This window comes from Fundulus heteroclitus, chromosome 12 (assembly GCF_011125445.2).
Source record: "Fundulus heteroclitus isolate FHET01 chromosome 12, MU-UCD_Fhet_4.1, whole genome shotgun sequence".
In the NCBI taxonomy this organism is placed as follows: Eukaryota; Metazoa; Chordata; class Actinopteri; order Cyprinodontiformes; family Fundulidae; genus Fundulus; species Fundulus heteroclitus.
In genome coordinates, this window is record NC_046372.1 from 22,129,128 (window position 1) to 22,149,485 (window position 20,358).

Consider the following 20,358-nt stretch of genomic DNA (forward strand, 5'->3'; position numbering starts at 1 on the left):
CATTTACAACAGTGAAACTGAGAGGTTGGAGCTAAAGTGTTATTTAGAACCCGGTGTAAAAAAAAAAGAAAAAAAGAAAGAAAGAAAATGCCATCCCATCTAAGAGACAATAAAAACCAATGAGACCATTGGTGTCATGTAACACTTATGTGGCACTAATAGCCAATGAAAAAGCAAGTTTCTATGCTAAATATTATCATGGCCAGATGTGAAAAAAGTAAGTCAGAAGTCTAGGGATTGACACCTGGGGCTGTTTGTCAGTAATTAATGAACCAGACACTGAATTATAGTTTGTGCAGGAGTACAAAACCTGGTCAATATGATAGAAATGTGCTAACAGAGAGATTTTAGTCTCTTTTTAGACATTCTCAGATGCCAGTGAATACCAAAACGGTGCTGCAGTGACATGGGGGCTGATCCTTGGGACAAGGAGAAAAGGTGATGTCATTGACGTCAGCCTGATCCAGCTTTGAGTTTTATTTTGTCAGAGACAAAGTTTTATCTATCTTTGCTTTTTTTAAAAAAAAAAAAAAGATTTCTTTTTAGTTTTATTTCTTTTTCTTTTCTTTTTTTAATGTTTGTCATTTCAGAGGGAACACTGTGATTAAAATGTTTGTTTGTGACTGCTTTGCTGTACTTTCTTTTTAATTCATTCTTTTTGCAGGCGCGAGAACTGGAAGATGGGCTCTTGAAGGGAAGGAGAATGTTGTGCTACTGAACTCAGACATTGGACTGAAAATGGACAATGGCAGGACTATGACTAAGGCATTGGACAACCTTCGGAAAAAAAAACAGATGAGTTGGGCAGACACGACTTCATGCATTTCACTTCAGATTTTCTTGTACACAATTAAAGCAAAAGACACATTACGAAACGAATTAAAATTATGTAAAGGTGAAAACTTTTAAAGAAGCAACTTGATGGAATCACAGAGCAACCTAATAAATTAAGTGGGTATTATATCAACAGTTGAATAAATAAATTAATTAATTAGTTGTCACTATATAATCAGTGTTAGAAATATAGCCCATTGCAGTCGAACTCAAGCTTGTGATCGAACAAGCTTCATGCTCCTGGTTCTCTTCCCTCTTTCTGATGGAAGAGTCTAAACTTGTGTGTGTTGGTTTTCTTTCCAGGATAAAGGGGTTATTAAACTTAACCCTAGCAGCTGGTGCCGTGACGCGGATCCCAACATATCAATTTGCTGACGAGAGGAGCAACGCGCTGAAAACCACTGGAGGTCTGAGTCAAGAACCTGTTGAAAGTCCTGGGAGATAATTTCCTCGCTGGGCGGTGTTGGTTATTTCAAGCACAAAAAAGGCAAGATGTGCGATTTAAAAATAAAGCAGACCATCAGACAACTGTAATGTTCGTTTGCCCTTATAATAAGGAAACTCAACCGCGCGAACGTATGCAGAGACAGCCCCGACCAGCAGGAGGGGGTGGGGTGGCCGATGGAGCAGCACGTCAAAGCCCCACTTTATCAACTATTTGGTTTCCTACAATTTTAGGCCCTAAACAAAAAGAACCCGCCAGAACATTATTTTAGTAACGCAAACCATGGTAGCAACTAAAGAAGACAAACCACCACCGTATAAGCCCTTAATTCCCCCAAGGATGTTTCAAATCTGTACACAGACCTATAGACCAGTTCATTGTTATTGTTTTGATGCGGGTTTTTTGCACATGCGTGCCGGACTGGTAGGCAAACACAATGGCGGACGCAAACAAAGGAAACGACGGGTTCTCGACGTATTTTTCTTCTTTAGATAACGTATCACAAGATCGTTTTAAGAGTAAGTTGATGGTTGATGGTATCAGATTGCCAGATCCACACAGCAAAAGCCTGAAGGGACGGAGCGAGTCTGTGAAATGCTGCCCAAGTGCTCCGTACCACGACATATACAGCTGCCTTATAAACACGGCAGGCCAGTACAGATGAGAGAGCATGAAAGCCATGAACCCACTGGACGGCTACAATTATTTTATATCGGGACATAGACACCAGCAACTCCCGCGACCCCATGAGGGATTAAGCGGGTCAGAAAATGGATGGATGGATGTTGAGACATGTTTGTGTAACATACGAAAGCGGAGTCGGACACAGACAGCGCCTCAGCAGAGAGGAAGATCCGCCCGGTAGGTTAAAAAAAACATTGTTCACTAAGGATTATTTTCGTGTTTTTGTCCTATTAATCCTTTTCACAGACTCATGCCAGAGGGTTTGCATACATTGTACATGTACGTATATTATTACGAAACAAACTTTTACGTCTTGACTTAACTATATATCCTAATTTTTTATTCATATAATTATTAAGGTAGAACAATGACCAGTGCAAAATTAAGTTGTATTTACCGGAGATAAAGTGTAGACTGCAAATTCTGTCGTGGTATGATGGTTCCCACAGTCGATTGGTATTGTCTGCCTGCGTCGTTTTAATTGAAATTATCCATTTTTTCGTCTTTCTTTATCCTTCGGTAAACAACAGAAACGTACATCCGACGATTTGGAATGCCTCTGTGTGCAACCGGGAGCACAACAAGTCGTAGACATTGTTTAGACTCCAAAAATAAACTAACTAAAAGTACGCTCTAAATCACCCGTTTTGTCATGTAGTAGACGAGAACAGTACTGTTTTTGCCTACCCGAGGAACCCGGATGTAGCGCTGACGTCACGCGTGACCTGGTCTATATGGACTGAGTAAATCAGACCATTCGTTATCAACAGACCAGACCAGCAATCCTAATGTAGGAGCTCAGCAGCCTCAAACAATCCCAGTTTTCCGTCCGTGGTCATTAGAGGATGCTAGGAAGGCTGTGGAAGGTGTAATTTCTCCGCAGGAAGATCCAGAATTATGGATCCAAGGAGGGAATTTTTAACTCATATGGTTTAAATGGACATGAGTTTGGACAAGCCTTACAGTCGTCAGTGGGAAAACATTAGGGAAAAATAAGGGCGAATTATACCAGCAGAACCCCACAGGGCAGAATATTTGAACATCAAGAGCAAATGGGGAACGAACAAAGACGACAATGGACAGCTGTCGCAGACACCTCCCGTGCAGTTTTCTCCAGGAGAGAGGATCATGGACATTTGGGGTCCATAAAACAAAAAATAGTGAAAGACGTAGACGAGTTCAAAATACGTTTTGAAAAAGAATATAGGTTTCCCTCCCAGCTCTGCATGAGCTCCTGGATGTCTCTGTCTTTGCTTATAAAGTTAACAACAGCTGGATGTTTAGGATCTGACTCCACAGTGAACAGAATCATGATGAAGTCATTGACCACAGAGCTGAACGTGTCCTGGATGGTCTGTAACTCTCCCTTGTCTTCATCAGTGAGGGGACCCACAGGTAGGACCAGGATGAAGGCGTGGACCCCCTCAGGATCACAGAGGGAGATGCACCTGAATGATTCCTTCATCACTTCCTGCTGAGTTTTTCCATACAAGGCAGGCAGCTCCACCAGAGAAACCAAACGTCCGCTGACCTCTCCCTGGTTTTTAATACTAACTGATGAGTTGGATCCTAGGTATGTCTGACCTAAGATGGCCTTGGCTGCTGAGGTCTTCCCTGCTCCTCTCCTCCCACACAGAACCAGGTTTAGTGGAGGTTTGATCTGTTCCTGTTGGGGTCTGCTGGTCTCTGCTTTGGAGGAAAGAAATGCTTCTTTGTTTCCATGCACGATGTTCTCAATCTCCTCCATCAACTGTGTGAAATCCTCTCTACACATATTGTAGTGTCTTAATTGCAATCGCTTAAAAGTTCATTAACAGAAGGTCTCATTTCATTATCATGTGTTATGATGACCATCGCATGCTTGAAGGGATCTTGATGAAACAAAGTCAAGACAAACTTCAGTGTTTTTCTGTTCTTCTCATTGAAATCTGAAGGCTTTACTAACAGCAGCAGAACATTTGGTCCAGGAAGGCAAAGTGCCAAACAACTGCATTTCTTCTAATAAAGCTTCCACTGAAAGACTAAAGATGTCAGGAAATGTTACAACCTTCAATGGTTTTCCTCTCCATTCTCGACAAGCCAACTCACTTTTCTTGAACGGGTTAAGTTTGTAAACCTTAAATTGCTTTTTCTGCATGATGAGGTTGCAGAGGGACTTCTTCTTCTTCTTCTCACTTTTTCCGAACATCATCATCCGGAGTCCATCTGCTGCAAAATAAAATAATAATGAAGTAATAAACTCCTGTATGCACAATGTAAAAGTCAAACATTAAACTGTGTTTCCTGACATTTTCTACTCTCTAAATAGGTTTAAGGATAAAATATACCATAACCAAAAAACTGATAAATAATAGAGTAATTGTTTTTTTGCCTCTATTTTTCAATCTCTTGACCATTTCCAAGTATATTTAAATGTTTCACTATTTATTCAAAAATTAATTTTGTTTTTCTGAAGTAGCGAAAGTAACAAAGTAGCGGGTCATTAGGAGTTAAAGCTCCAGTTGGTCATCCTGTTCAGAAACATATTTTGTTATTCTGGGTAAAATCATCCTTCCATTCTGACAGTAGTCAATGAATTACCAAAAAAAACAATCCCTGTGGGAGCAGCAGGGCTCTTAAAACTCTGACCAATCACTGCGATTCACACCGAAGGGCAGGGATTGGTCCCTCAGGTTCTGGGGTATCACCTTGTCTACTGGTTGTCCCACATGTCATCATTCTGACGCGCTCACATAACGGCAGTGTGCGTTCTCATTCCTGGTTAGTTTCCGCTTGCTGGCTGTGCACTTCAGGTGTTTATGTATCCGGTTAGCTTAGCAGTTAGCTTCGGTGTTAGCCGTTCATTAAAGCTCCGCTGATCTCACCGTAGACTTTGAACATGACTGAGAGTCACAAGAACCAAACTTGATTGTATCTGTAATACGTTATCGGCTGGTTTGCTGTTCTTTTTACATCTCTCTTTGCAGGTGAAGAAGCAGACTGAGGATGTTGTATCATTCTCTCCTCTCTCTTTCACCTCTTCTCCTGTTTTCCTCTTCTACCTTCTTGATTCAGTGTCTATATAACATGAAATATTCCCTGCATAAATTATAATAAAGCTACTTGCATGTATAAATCTGAGGCACTCCAGGACTGTTTTGAGTGCTCTGAGACATGTTCAAAGCTGCAGCAACATACGACAACAAGATCAACGTTGATGAGTATGCCATGACTGTGTCAGCCTAAATCAATAAATGCATTGAGAACATCATCACCCGTGCCAACCAACGACCTTGGATGACTGTGGAGGTCCGTCAAGCGCTAAAAGCATGTAACTCAGCCTTCAAATCTGGGGACAAGGAGGCACTGTGGACAGCAAGAGCCAACTTGAACCGTGCCATCAGGTTTGCGAAGCGGAGCCACAGTCAGAAAATCCAGGAGCTTTTCCATGACGCCAGCAACACCAGGAGCATGTGGAAAGGCATCCGGGCGATCACTGAATACAACACGCCCTCCCCCCGGTGGGTGAAGTTGATGCTGACTTCCTCAATGAGGCACTAAACAGCACTCCAGCAGTGAAAGCTATTCCCCATCAGGAAGAGGAGGTCCTCTGCCTTGACACAACCAACGTGTGGAAGACTCAAGAGTCAACCCGCGGAAGGCCCCAGGCCCCGACAACATACCTGGGCGGGTGCTCAAGGAGTGTGCAGGTCAGCTGGCTGGTGTTCTCACAGACATTTTTAACACCTCGCTGGACCAAGCCACAGTACCAGCATGCTTCAAGTCTGCCTCCATCATTCCGGTGCCGAAGAAAACTCAAGTCACCTGTTTCAATGACTACCGGCCTGTTGCTCTGACTCCCATCATGATGAAGTGCTTTGAAAAGCTGGTGAAAGAACACATTGTCTCCAGTCTCCCCCCAACATTCGACCCGTTCCAGTTTGCCTACTGGCGGAACTGCTACACTGAGGACGCCATCTCCTCTGCTCTTCACCTGACCCTGGCACACCTGGAGGAGAAGAACACCCATATGCGGATGCTGTTCCTGGACTTCAGTTCAGCGTTTAACACCATCATCCCACAGTATGTGGTGGGAAAACTGGAACATCTGTGCTTCAGCACACCCCTTCGCAACTGGCTGCTAGACTTCTTCACCAACAGACCTCAGTCGGTCCGGGTCGGACAGAACACCTCTGATGTCATCACCCTCAGCACAGGCTCCCCTTAGGGCTGCGTCCTGAGCCCCCTGCTGTTCACCCTGATGACTCACGACTGCGTCCCCAGGTTCACCACCAATCACATCGTGAAGTTTGCTGACGACACAACGGTGGTGGGCCTGATCAGAGACGACAACGACCAGGACTACAGAGAGGAGGTGGAGCAACTGGTTGGCTGGTGCAGAGACAACAGCCTGATCCTGAACGTGGAGAAGACGAAAGAGATCATCATCGACTTCAGGAAGAATCAGCCTCACCATGCTCCACTGGTCATCAACAGCTCAGCGGTGGAGGTGGTCAGCAGCACCAAATTCCTCAGGGTGCACATCACAGACAACCTCACCTGGTCTGTAAACACCCAGTCACTGGTGAAGAGGGCACAGAAGCGCTTCCTGCAGAGGACGAGGAGAGGCCACCTGCCCCCGCCCATCCTCGCAACCTTCTACAGAAGCACCATAGAGAGCATTCTGACCAGCTGTCTCTCTGTGTGGTGTGGAGGCTGCAGCACCTCCGACTGGAAGAACGTGAGGAGAGTGGTGAGGACAGCAGAGAGGATCATCGGGGCTCTTCTAACCCCCATTAAGGATATTTCATCCCAATGCTGCATGTACCGCAACATCATCAGGGACCCCTCACACCCCCACCATGGACTGTTCTCGCTGCTGCCCTCTGGAAAGAGGTTCCGCAGCATCCGCTGCAGGTCTACCAAGTTCTGCAAAAGCTTTGTCCCCGCTTTCATCAGACCCTTGAACTCTTGAAATCTGAACTGGACTCTGCATCACATTTGCATCTTTATTTTGGCACTGCAAATGTTGCTGAACTTTCATTATCCATTTGCCTTTTTGCACCATTATTTTTTGCACATAAACAATGGTTGAACATTCTTCTGTATACTGTTCCTGCACACTGTTTTTCTCCTGTAGTGTTACATTCTGATCACTGCTGCACTTTATATTGCAATGCTGCACTCTGGCGAAAGCGGTACAGCTCCGCTTGTGAAAGTAAAATCTGTTGGACTCTTTTTGGTATTAACACAACAATTCTTATTGCCACATCGCCAGCCGGGACACTATGTATAAAAAATTTAATGTTTTACCTATGTTGCCATTTCAAGTTGAAAGAAATATGGATCAATCTATCCATTCACCCTTCATTAAAGTAGTCCATCCATCAATTGTCTTCCAGGGGTCTCCTCCCAGTGGTACCTGCCCAGAAAACCCCCAAAGGTAGACAGCAATGTGGCATCCTGACCAGATGTCCAAACCATCAACCCTCCAGACCACTCAGGTCTTCTGGCTCAAGCCTGCTCTGAAGAACCAGAGCCAAGACCAAACATGGAGAAGCATCATTTGGTTCCTATGCTCCACTTATCAGGAACAAACTCTCAGAGGGATGTTGAAGTGCTGATACCCTTAGTTCCTTTAAATCTTTATTGCTGGTTTCAAAGCTAAAAAAGAAACATAAATATATTGCAAACAATCCCAAGACATGACAAGGGAATCGGCAGTGTTTTGCTCCCCCTTCGAGTCATGCACAACCTGGCAACTCAGTTATTGAATCGGTCAAGTGGTAAAACTGGATCTCGAGGATTTGAATGTCACCACCTTCACAAAGAAATCTCCTGGATTACTGGACATACGCCTTAAGCATCAACCCACTGGACATGTCACTACCAACTAATACATTTTAAGCTTTATTTCAGAAAAAATCTAAGTGAGTGAGCAATATTTCATGCTTGATCGTTTAAAAAATATATATCTAGTCCCTCAGAGGGGAAATGCCTCTCTGTGTTTAACCCATCCCTCAGGGAGCAGTGGGCTGCCACATGGCATATGGGAGCAGTCTGTGGTCACAGGTCTTGCTCAGGGTCCAGAGTGATAGACTGAGTTTTGAACCAGTGACCTTTGAAGCCTCTCCAAGCCGCAAATGCCCAGCTCTCTGACCACTAGATTCTTTTTAACCGGGCCAAACTAAATTTAGAAGAGGTTATTGTTGAAGATGAAAGACCACAGATCTGATGATAAATGTGTTAAGAGTCAAATCAGCCTTCTGCAAACTCAAATGTAACACCATCAAACTCTGCAAGGTGCTGTAAGAATGTGTAACGCAGCATTGAGGTATCTTCCGAATCCGCTCTGTCTGACTGTGAGACACTCTGTATTTATCCTGCAGCTATTTCACCAGTAGTCTTGGAAATTCAACAATTTGCCTGGATATCACTGTTCTGCATGTGGACCCAATTAAAGTGATGCCAACTGTAAGATTGCTTCACCCACGCAGAAGTTTACCCCAGGCGGCTCTATCCTGCAACAAGCAAATATATTGTAATGACAGTGATAGTGAAGCTCCCAGCGGTTAAGAGCCATTTTTGTCTTATTTACTGACAATAGAGTTATTTCAAAGTAACCACGGACAAATTGATGTTGAAGTCCAAGTTAATATAGCAAATTTATACCCAACCCTAGAGGTAAGGGGGAGCAGCTTCTGGAGGTAAGGGGCATTTCACTTTGGGACAAATTACGATCACTGATGGGTCAGATACTGATGAGCCTCCAAGATGGATTGACAGCTGTTGTCAAGTCAATTCTGTGAAACTAATTCTTTCTGGGTTCTTTGACTAAGTGCACCATTGTTGTTAGTGAGTTCTGATCGTCACTCATCAGAGCAGAAAACTAATTAGTGTCTGAACCTATGTGGTAACTAAAAGCTTAAATCTAAACAGAAACCTTATATAGAGAAAAAGGACCATGTTGTTTTATGTGTTGCTATTAAGTCAGGTTGTGTGAAAACAAATATGAACGTATAACTGTACGGTAATGAATCTTCATCACTTACTATTGTCTTTTATGGGATTGGAAATCAAATTGATTTTATGTTGTTTGACATGTTCTTCAGTAAGTCTTTGCGATGCGTCCTTGAAAACATCACAGCTCACATATTCGTTGTTCTCTTTTACAATCTGACTTAAACGTGTCAGCAGCTCACGACGTTCCAGGTTCTTCAGACTTAAGTGTCTGTACTGACATTTAACGATCATCTCTTTTAAGAGTAGGTCAGATGAATCATCAGCTTCACTCCTCTCTCTGGGTGTGGAAATCAGAACCATGGAATGATCAAACGATTAATCACTGAGATGTGTCAGGAAGAAACAGGGTCTCCCTTTTTGTTCCTCAGTGAAGTTCTCAGGCTGAAGAACCAGCAGGAACACATGAGGTCCTGGATCAGAGAGTGTGATGCAGGTTTCCACATATTCACTCAGTTTGTCTTCAGACAGGTTGGTTTGCAGGAGGTCTGGGGTGTTGATGATGGTTACTGTTCTCTGATTGAACTGTGCAATGTATTTCTCACACTGTCAGAGGCTTTTTCAGTGGTGATTTCTTTCTTTTTCAGTATGAAGTTCCCAACTGATCTCCTCTCTGACCAGCTGTTCCCCAGCAGAACAACCCGGAGCTCTGAGACTGTCAAAACATAAAAAAAATGGATGAGTAATACTTTAATTATCTCCAAGTCGGAGGTCTTAATAGCTGTAATGTCAGTAACTAATAAAACGTGTACCATAAACACAACAAGCTTCAACAAACATTCTGTAAAAATATAAATAGGCAGAGTCCAGTGGTATGTAGAGCAACAATGATTGGTGCATACCATGATAATTATGCATAAATTGTGGCAAGATAAACACATAGATTAGTTTTTCCAGATCCTGCTGAGACATTAGTCATTTAATCCTGGAAATGTTCTTCAGGTGATAGAAGGCCCACGTTGTAATTGTCTTTAGATGCTTATGGAAGTTAAGGTCTGAGTCCATCACTACACCCAGATTTCAGGCCTGATCAGTGGTTACAAGCTGAAGCAGGTGTGCTAACTCTTAATCTCTCCTCTTGTAAGAGATTATGTGACCCCAGAGACTGGACTGCATCATTGGTTGCCTTGGAGATCACAGATAAACGGACTCCAGAGGCCAGAGCCTGACATACTTAGATTGGACGGAATGACTGATTGGATAAACGTGTCGGCTGGGACACGTATGCATTAAGGCATCCTTTAACCAATGTGATGTGTGGAACACCGTTATCATGCTATGCACGCCCCTGAATGGGTGTAACACAACTGATCCTATAAAAGGTCTGGGTGAAGGATGAAGGTGAGGCTCGCTCTGAGCTCTCTCTCTCTCGCTCTCTCTCTCTCTCTCTCTCTCTCTCTCTCTCTCTCTGTCTCTCTCTCTCTCTCTCTCTCTCTCTCTCGCTTTCGCAAGTCCGGAAACGTCAGCGTTGTTGTGTAAAAGAACAGTACTGAACAGAACTCTTTCTGCCTTTTAGATTAAATATGGTAAATATAATTGTGGTTTTATGAGTCTTTTTACTCCTACAGAAGTCTACAGTAGAAACACCACATTATTCAGTAAAAGAACCTGGGGTGACAGCATTGGTCAACAATCAGTAACACTCTATTGGTCTAAAAATAATTACTTCAGTTTTGTTTTTATTCAATTGAAGAACATTTTGCCACATCCATGCATTGATTTCTATAAGCATATACTCAGTGCTTGAATGGTTCGTAGTCACCTGGTGGCATGGTGATGTAGAGCTGTGTGTCGTCTGCATAGTGATGGTAGCTGGTGTTGTTTTTATGATCTGAGCTAGAGGGAGCATGTAGATATTGAATAGGATGGGACCCAGGATGAATCCTTGGGGAACCCCACATGTGACTTTTGTCATATCTGATGTAAACTGTTGCGATGATACCAACATTTTGGTATCGGTACTGTTACCAACATGTATTTCGATACTTTGCGATATATTTGGTACAATGCGCTCAAAAATCTGTTAAAATGTGTAAGTACGACTTTGGTTAGCAACGAAGCCGCTCCGCTCAATGGATATTAGGAGCATTACGGCAAACTGTGTCACTACCTGATAGGACCCCTGTTCTGTCTACCAGACTGCCTGACAGTAATGTCTAAACTAGAAATGTATTCAGCAGCCTGCGCCCGGAAAACGTGCTAGGAACAATAAACCTAATAAGTTAATTCAATATGAAGGTTTAGTTTATTTTGGCCTTATGTTAGAAATAGGATAGTGTAGTCCAACTGCTCCATCTTCACAACAGAGACAGAAAGCTCTCCATCTGTGGAAAGAGCTGTTGGGGCGCACTGCAAAAAGGGAACTAAAAGTATGCAAAATGTTCTTGAAATTCCTTAAGGGCCCCGTAGGATACCAAAAGCCTCCTCAACTGGGGCCAGTTTGCACAATGTCAGTTCATTTTTCCATTGTTTAGTCACAGCAGCATTTATTCTAAATTACCCTAAGCTATGTGTGTGCATGGTTGTCGGCTCCGAAAGCCTGGGGCTTTGAATCATGGGACTTATAATGGAAAAAGGGCTAGTGATAACACTAAATGCTAGGGAGTGGTGTCCTAGCAGTTAGAGCCGCACACTTGCACTCTGATAAGGTTACAAGTACCCAGTTTGATCCCCGTATACTGCCACTGTGGGTCCCTGAGCAGGACCTTTAGCCCCAGATAAGATAAGATAAGATAAGATAAGATAAGATAGTCTTTATTGATCTCACAATGGAGAAATTCACTCGTCACATCGGCTCATACAAGAAGGTGCAGAGTAGGGAAGGTGCATTCAATTATATACAGTTAATCTTCATATATACAATGGATCAGAAAGAATACCAAAAAATACAAAAAGGAAATAGGAATGGGCATATGATGTCTCATTTACATTCTTAGTGGTCTATATATATATATATATATATATATATATATATATATATATATATATAAACATATCTATATACTTAAATATATACATATATCTATGCGCCTACTTACATACGCACCTACGCGTATGTATGTGCATATACATTGTATACATTTGTACATACATACATGTGGGCTGACTTATGTTCAGGTGATGATAGCAGCAGAAGTCACTACATCAGGATTATTGCACGGGTTGTAGGACAGTGTATTAAATAGATTATTGCACCTTGGTTATTGCACATTAATTGTTACAGTTATGGTCACAGTTGCAGTTACAGTGCAGCATTGTAAAATCTGATAGCAGCAGGAATAAATTACCTGCGGTAGCGCTCCTTTTTACAGACAGGATGTCTAAGTCTTGCACTGAAGGAGCTGCTCAGCTCCTCTACAGTCTGGTGCAGGGGGTGGAAGGTGTTGTCCATGATGGATGTGAACTTGAACAACACTATCCTCTCAGCCACTTCCTCCACAGAGTCCAGAGAGCAGCCAAGGACAGAAGTGGCCTTCCTCACCAGCTTGTTCAGTCTCTTTCTGTCCCGCTCTGTGCTGCCAGGGGCCCAGCAGACGACAGCGTAGAGGAGGGCTGAGGCCACCACAGAGTCATAAAAAGTTTTTAGCAGGGGCCTGCTCACTCCAAAGGACCTCAGCCTCCTGAGGAGGTGGAGCCGGCTCTGGCCCTTCTTATACAGGGCGTCGGTGTTATGTGTCCAGTCCAGTTTATTGTTGACGTGAACACCCAGGTATTTGAAACTCTCCACAGTTTCTATGTCCTGCCCCTGGATGTTCACAGGTGAGTGAGGTGGGGGTCTTCTCCTGAAGTCGATCATCATCTCCTTGGTCTTGCTGGTGTTTAAACACAAATAGTTCTTCTCACACCAGTCCACAAAGTCCATGATGACCAACCGGTACTCCAGCTCGTTCCCCTCAGACACACAGCCCACAATGGCCGAGTCATCAGAGAACTTCTGAAGATGGCAGCTGTCCGTGTTGTAGGTGAAGTCCGAGGTGTAGAGGGTGAAGAGAAACGGAGACAGGACGGTGCCCTGGGGGGCCCCGGTGCTGCAGAGTGCCACCTCTGACTGACAGCCGTACTGAGGGCGGTTAGTGAGGTAGTCCATGGTCCAGTCAGCCAGATGTTTGTCCACCCCAGCGTCCTCCAGCTTCCCCCTCAGTAGCACCGGTCTGATGGTGTTAAAGGCGTTGGAGAAGTCAAAGAACATGACTCTCACAGCGCTCCCGGTGGTCTCCAGGTGGGTGAGCGCCCGCTGCAGCAGGTAGATGATGGCATCCTCTACTCCGATGTTGGGCTGGTAGGCAAACTGCAGCGGGTCCAGGGTGGGGCTCACCACGGTGCGCAGGTGAGCTAGGATGAGGCGCTCCATGGTCTTCATCAGGTGGGAGGTCAGGGAGACTGGTCTGAAGTCGGCCGGTTCCCTGGCGTGCGGCGTTTTGGGAACCGGTACCACACAGGAGGTCTTCCACAGGGTGGGCACCACCCCCAGGCTGAGGCTCAGGTTGTAGATGTAGCTGAGGACCTCACAGAGCTCATCTGCACAGGTCCTCAGCAGCCTGGGGGGGATGCCGTCCGGTCCTGAGGCTTTCCTTTGTTTCAGCCTCGTCAGCTGTCCCCTCACCTGCATTGGTGTGACTGTGAGGGGGGAGGAAGGTAGGGCTGAAGGTGTGGATGGGTCGGGGGTTGATCGGAGTGCTCCCTGAGTGCTGTGATGGCTGCCCACTGCTCCCTAGGGAATGGGTTCAATGCAGAGGACAAATTTAATTGGAATGTTGATTGCAATGACAAATAAAGATTCCTGTCTTTCTAAATGAGGAACTGTTAAGGAGCCAAAATGGTTTGCGCTTTCAATTTAATTGAGCCAAAAGATTCCCATCTCAGAAAGTAACCACAAAGCCCGTAAATCAAAAGTTGTATTCAAGCTGCAGCCTGGTAAACAGGTTTCCAGAATTTAGTCTGCGAGTCTTAACATGTCTTTCTTTCTTGAAAAATAGGATTCTGCGTTATTGTGTATTTAAACATAAAAGCTATCACAAATGTTTTGCATGACAATCAGACATTTAGCATGTCGTCGTTTTACTCTTACCAGGTTTGATGTGTTCAAACGTTCATCAGAAATGCTTCTCACGCTCTGCAGTCAGGTTTAGTTACAACAAGATGACAGTGGAAGCAGTGGAAAACCGTTACGTCCAAATGAAATGTGTCCTCAGCATTTAAGCCATTCCTCAGGCAGCAGAGGGCTGCACAGATCCCCGAACAAAATAGTGTGAGCAATAACAGACTGGGAGTTCACTGACTCTGGAGGAAAAGTCAGACTGTTAAAAACATACATGTGAAGGTTTAATGTCATTACATATGAACAAACACAGTAAACATGTAATGAGCTCTGCTTCTGCTGGAAGATCAAGCCACACCTTCACGAACATTGAAAAAAAAACGAAGATCACGACCGGTTCTCCTTTTTCTGTTTAATCAGCTGAATAGTAAACAGCAGATTTGATGCTATTTCAGCACATTTTAGCAGCCCTTTAGAGAGTCACAGAAGCAGTTTTATAGCTTTAGTCCTCAGTTACTTCCTATATTTACGCAACTTCCGCTGTCTGCAGAAAACCCTCTCATGCTGTAATTCGAACATTTCTGCAGCATAGCACCTCCGATTAAAGGCTGGAAAATTAAGTCTGAATATTTCAGGCATTTTAAAAGATCAGGAGAGAAACCTACCTGTGATTAAGGATGATGTTTGTACCCTGATATCAATTATGTGTCATATTATTCTCATAAAACAGCAAAGCCTATTTACCCGGCACTAGATTTACTTTATGAGGCTTTATTTCGTCCAACAAATGAGCTCTGTTTCCTGCTGCGCCACAGACAGAATGAAAGAGAAAGTTTTAATGCTCCTATTTTACCTGGAGCATACATGATACCACATCTCCACCTGCTGGACAGGTACAGGTAAAAGAAGTGCTTCCTGGAACTGGACACCACACTCACAAAGATTCCTAAAGCCACTGGTTCAGATATGTGGTCCAAATCAAGAAGTAGAAGCTTTCACCAGACACACCAACCGAGTGGACAACCAGAGAGGATAACAACGACTGCATCAACTTCACGACTGCAACTGGCCTCCTCAGCTACAAATAAAAATAATAGCAAAAATAAAATAAAATAAAAAAAACACTATGGAATGTAAAATACAATAAAAACAAAATCAGGAAAGCGTGAATCACACAAACAAATTTTTCCTGGGCTTGTAAAACATTGTTAATGTAGAAACTCTCCAGCAAACAGGATGTAGCCTATAGTTATTAAATATTATCCTGAACACAGACACTCATTTTAATTGATAATATAGTGTAACCTTTAATACTCTGTGTCCCCTGAACACGTCCTAAGCACACTCATAATATCTGCCAGGTCTGGGTGGGATGGTACCATGTAGTGTTTGCTACCCTGCAGTCCTGCTGCTCGGTCCATAACTGGCCTGGCCGACCAGAACCTCTGACCCTCCAGTAAAGGACTGCAGTCCCACGGTTAATAAACAGCAGTAAAAACTTAACTGGTTCATTTTGTGCACATGCTGACCCTGTGGACATTTTCTCTACCCCACTCCTTTCTTTCTCTTTTCTTTCCAGCATCTTTACTACTTTAACTTGCTCCAATTTTTTCTTATTTTTTTTATATACATATTGAGAGGCTGCTTGTATCTCCCATAATTTGTAGTCCTGTTGCCCAGTCCATCTGAGAGATCCAGAGGTGCGCTGCTCCTCCTCAGGGCCTTTCCTCCTTTCATCTAGCCTCCAGCCTCTGTGCAGTCTGCAGGGCTGCAGCATCTTCTCACAGCAAGCAGGGCACCTGCAGCTGGAAGGGACTCTGATTCCTAACAAAGCGATATGACAGATAATGGGAAACCGCTTTTGGGGCACAGAGTACTTTTTAAACTGCTCATGCCGCCTTCAGAGCAAAGGTGCCCGACACATTTGTTTATTTCACCTGGTGCCCTGATTACTTCAACATACTGAGAATATTTGCTTCATACAGTTATGAGCATGATCATGTATCACTGTAAAACGTGCTGCCCTGTTCGCCCGTTCCAAAAACCCGCTACTGGATGTTGCTCTAATAACATATTTTATTAATGATAAATAAGCAATAGGAAAAATAATGAATTAAAAGGGGAGAAATTGTGATCTAGAAGTTTGTTTGTGGAACCTTTAGTTCTCCTTCTCTACGTTTTATTTATGCAATCAGTCTGTCTGTTGTTCTCTATGTTGTGTTTCAAATGATGGCCAGGAGACAGGATGAGTAAAAAATGGTCGGTTATCTGTATTGGAATAGAATAAAATATATATATATATATTAGGGCTGGGCAAGTTAACGCGTTAATTTCGCGTTAATTCATTAGACTATTAACGGCGATATTTATTTTATCGCGCATTAACGCATGTTGCTCACATGCTTTCAGTCAGTGTCAGACAGCAGGCGCGCTGACTGCAGCGTGCTGTCATGGCAGCACTCTCCCACTCCCCCTCCCCTCTCGTACATGGCTCAGCGGCGCCAGCCAATCAGCACGCAGGCTCAGCCTGGCCCGCCCACTCAGCTCTCACACAAACTTAACACACAAACAGCAGAGAGAGACCACAGCAGCGAAAAAACATGAACAGGGGAAGTAGCACCGTTTGGCTTTATTTTAATACCGTAAATGAAATCAAGCTGTATGTTTTGTAAAAAGCCGGTTCATTTCAGTGGAAACACAACAAATTTATCTAAGCACGTGAAAAAACATGAAAACGTCGAGCCCCAGAAACGGAGAGAGGAGACGAAACTTCTCTCACTGCCCCGACAGACCCTCAGACGTCTCTGACTGAGGCGTTTCAGTCCTCCAGGGAACATCCAGGTAGATCAGTGGATGGATGGATGGATGGATGGATGGATGGATGGATGGATGGATGGATGGATGGATGGATGGATGGATGGATGGATGGATGGATGTTACTGGAGCCCACACATAACATGTAATTAAGACCTTGAAAGAACCCAGTACATATATTAAAAAGTGTTATTTAAGATAAGATAACATTAGCTAATCCTTTTTTTATCCCACGACGGGGAAATTTATAGGAGACAAAATTACATAAGGATTGAAATATATAAGAGGTGGATTAGCAAAAAAACACTGAACATAACATTATTATTATTATTATTATTATTTAATTGTAATAATAAAATAAAAACCCAAAAGGTCAACAGTTTCATGATACATCAAGCTTAGGGACTGGCTATTATACAGCAGGTCAAAAAAGGCCATATTTTGGCTGCAGTGCTTGCTGTTCTCTTATGAAGAAAAGATCAACTAGTGCACTAAATTCAATAGATGGGTTGAAAATATCCAGTATAAAATAAGTGCTACAAATGTTACAACACTTTTGTTCATATGGCAGCAGAACATTAAAATAAAAGTGCTCTTTACACTACTTTTGAATTCATTCTTGGAGTTTGTAAATACAATGCGATTAATCGCGATTAATCGCGATTAATCAGGGCGATTAATCGCGATTAAATATTTTAATCGTTGCCCAGCCCTAATATATATATATTTTTTTAAATACAATCAGGCATCAGGCTCGTCACAACAGGAGCAGCACCTCGTGCTCGTCACTCACTGACTGGCAACGACACTTATCACTACCAACTACCAGTAGGGGGTGCTGTTTCTCCCCATTAAACCTGAACCCAACAAATATTTGACAAGTGGAATCCTTTGCATGTTAAACACAGAATGACCCGACTGTTTTTCATGAACCCGTCTCCGACTCAGTTTTTCTTTTTGGAGCAACTGTGCCCTATTCACCGACTCACGGCATGCACTCACCGGATTTCTTCCTGGAGACGGAGGAGGAATCCATGCCAGGATCCTTTTTCGAGGGAACCAGGTTGGCGATCTGTCCCCCCGGTGTCTGTCCCAGACGTCACCTCCCTGGCAGCGACACTCCCCTGCAGCAGTACCATCCAGACCCAGATTTGTTTTTGGAGGTCAGCGCGGAGGTGGTGCAGGAGCTTCGTCCTGACCTTTTCCCGGAGCTGACCCCATATCCTTTTCCTGATACGGAAGCACAGGGATCTTCGCGGGGCCTGGCGGCTCCATTCCGTCAGAAGGGATCAGCATCCCCGCTATGTCCGCGGTCCGGCCGCCGGAGGAGAAAACAACGGCTTGTCTGTAACTCCTCCAACTGTTCCGAGCAGCGGAGTAACAAACCAGTCCAGCCACATTCGGCTGTTGAGTCTCCGTCTCTTCCGGCAGTCTCCATGGTCCCTACTGCCACTTCCTGTCCGGTGGTTCGGCTTCCTCCACCTTTCGGCCCTGAGACGTCTGTAGCTCCTCCTAGTGGCGCTCCAGATGCCAGCCATAAGTGTTTGGAGGATAAACTGAGGACTTACGCCCCCATAATAAAACACCTCAGAGAAGCCCTTTTCAGCCACTATTCAGCTGAACTGGAGGCCAAATTAAAGGAGGTGGAGGGAGATTATAGAACTGCCCTCTGGACATTCTACAGCCGACCCACACCTGCTCCCAAGGGTCCGGCTGATGCCTCCGACCTGAAATATGTTCCCGAGGGTCCGGCTGATGCCTCGGACCGGAAGTCCGTCCCCGAGGGTCCCCAGTCTGTCGCAGGGCAACACAGAGACAGACAGGACAAACAACCATTCACGCACACACTCACACCTAAGGACAATTTAGAGAAGCCAATTAACAGTCATGTTTTTGGACTGTGGGAGGAAGCCGGAGAGAACCCACGCATGCACAGGGGGAACATGCAAACTCCATGCAGAAAGGCCCAGGGTTGGACTTGAACCCAAAACCTACTTGCTGCACGGCAACAGTGCTACCCACTGCACCACTGTGCAGCCCATATTTATTACCTATTAATGATCATTTCCAAGGGCCCTAAAGAATAAAAACACAGGGAAACATCACAGATTATATTGCTGACTGCTATTATGCACTCGACCAGTTGGTGGTTTCACGTAGAAATGATGAAGCCTCGTGAAAAGAACTCTTTACTGAAGCAATTGGCGTAAATGGTTCAATCCTCTTGAGGCCTCATCTCACCATAACTAATGAATACTGAAAATGGTTTTAATAAAAAAAAAAAAAAACGAGGCTTACGATGATAAAGGAACCAGGAACACGGCAAAGGTGACCAGAATAAGGTGGGTAGACAGAGGACCTGACAACCGGTTACTGTTGAGCTGACTGAACATGCAGGGGAGGAGAGGGAATGAGGTGGAGTTGTTTACAGTTTAGATGAGTAAAAGTTAAGCAGAGGGAGAGGAGGGCAGTCTGTGTGCCAGCACATGTAGGGATTGATGGAAATCAATCTGAGACTGGCAAAAGTGTCTCTAAACAAAAATACAGTGAAAATGAAGGTTAAAATAAGTAAATCTGAGGTAAAGGGCATGATTTGGAGGCACATAAATCAGGAGTGGGAGAACAAAAATAAGAGGAGCCATATGTACAACATTCACAATAGGGTAGCAGACATTGGAGTACATGGAGCATATAGGAGAGAAGAAACAGTAATTTCAAGAATAAGGTTAGAACATTGTACACCTAACTACTTTTCACAGATAAGGGACATTGTGAGGTTCCTAGGCTGAATTAGACATGAGAGGAAGCATACAGGCTCCTTTTCCTACCTCATTCCTTACTGACTATTTGAACAGCACTGATCATGGTGATCGTTGATACACTTTCACTTTGGCTAAAGAGTCCTCATTCAATAATAGTATTCAGATGGAACCTGAAGCTAACAAGGAAACATGAAATGGCTGGATATGAGGCAAAAACCTAGCCAAACCAAGGAAGAGCAGGAAGAAAATAAGAGATCTAACAGAACTACTGCAATCATAAAGAACATAAGCAAAAAGGAAGTGAATCTAAGATACAAGAATAGACTATTAACATAAACACTGAACAGAAAACTAATGACAGAAACATTAATTTAGGCATAAACAATACTGATTGTGCAAAACATAACAGGCTGCAGGATCCCAGGGAGCTATAATAAGTAATCAAACCCCTGGGGATCCTGAATTAATCAATAACCCAGAGTCTTTATTGTCATTATGTAACCATAATTATTTTTTGTTGAAACACCGACTCAGAATTCACACATAACACACAGACACAGTCAGTTTGTCAGAATCACTTTATCGGTTGGAGGTTCTTCCTCTCTCATGCATGACTGATAGACCGTTGACCTCTGACCCTACTCATCCTCTCCACAGCATACTCTTCAAATTTCTCTTAATTGCTGGGTCTCAACGTTGAGATTTTCTTTAATGAAGCTGGCAGCAGTTGCCTCTTAAATTTCCACATATAGGATTCACAATAAATCATATAAAAAGTGAAA

General features: G+C 43.7%; 1 pseudogene; it reads right to left on the bottom strand.

Annotated features, from left to right (window-relative positions):
* Positions 1-3,089: 3,089 nt before the first annotated feature.
* On the bottom strand, positions 3,090-19,647 carry LOC118564764 (annotated as a pseudogene).
* Between the last annotated feature and the right edge of the window lie 711 nt (positions 19,648-20,358).